Source organism: Arachis duranensis, chromosome 7, assembly GCF_000817695.3.
Source record: "Arachis duranensis cultivar V14167 chromosome 7, aradu.V14167.gnm2.J7QH, whole genome shotgun sequence".
NCBI lineage: Eukaryota > Viridiplantae > Streptophyta > Magnoliopsida > Fabales > Fabaceae > Arachis > Arachis duranensis.
In genome coordinates this window covers 13159913-13160460 of record NC_029778.3, presented here as the reverse complement: position 1 = coordinate 13160460, position 548 = coordinate 13159913, and positions in this window count along the sequence as shown.

Here is a 548-nt window from a genome sequence, read left to right as displayed (position 1 = left end):
GATCATACTAAAAACATACTAAAAACAGTGCCAAAAAGCGTACAAATTATCCGCTCATCACAACACCAAACTTAAATTGTTACTTGTCCCCAAGCAACTGAAAATCAATTAGGATAAAAAGAAGAGAATATACTATAGACTCCAAAATATCAAGGAAACTCAGCTCCAATTAGATGAGCGGGACTAGTAGCTTTTTGCTTCCGAACAGTTTTGGCACCTCACTCTATCCTTTGAAGTTCAGAATGATTGACATCTATAGGAACTCAGAACTCAGATAGTGTTATTGATTCTCCTAGTTAAGTATAATGATTCTTGAACATAGCTATCTCATGAGTCTTGGCTGTGGCCCAAAGCACTCTGTCATCCAGTATTACCACCGGATACATACATGCCACAGACACATACTTGGGTGAACCTTTTCAGATTATGACCCAGCTTTGCTAGAGTCCCCAATTAGAGGTGTCCAGAGTTCTTAAGCACACTCTTTTTGCCTTGGATCACAACTTTATTTCCTTCTTTTTCTTCTATTTCTTCTCCCTTTTTTTTCG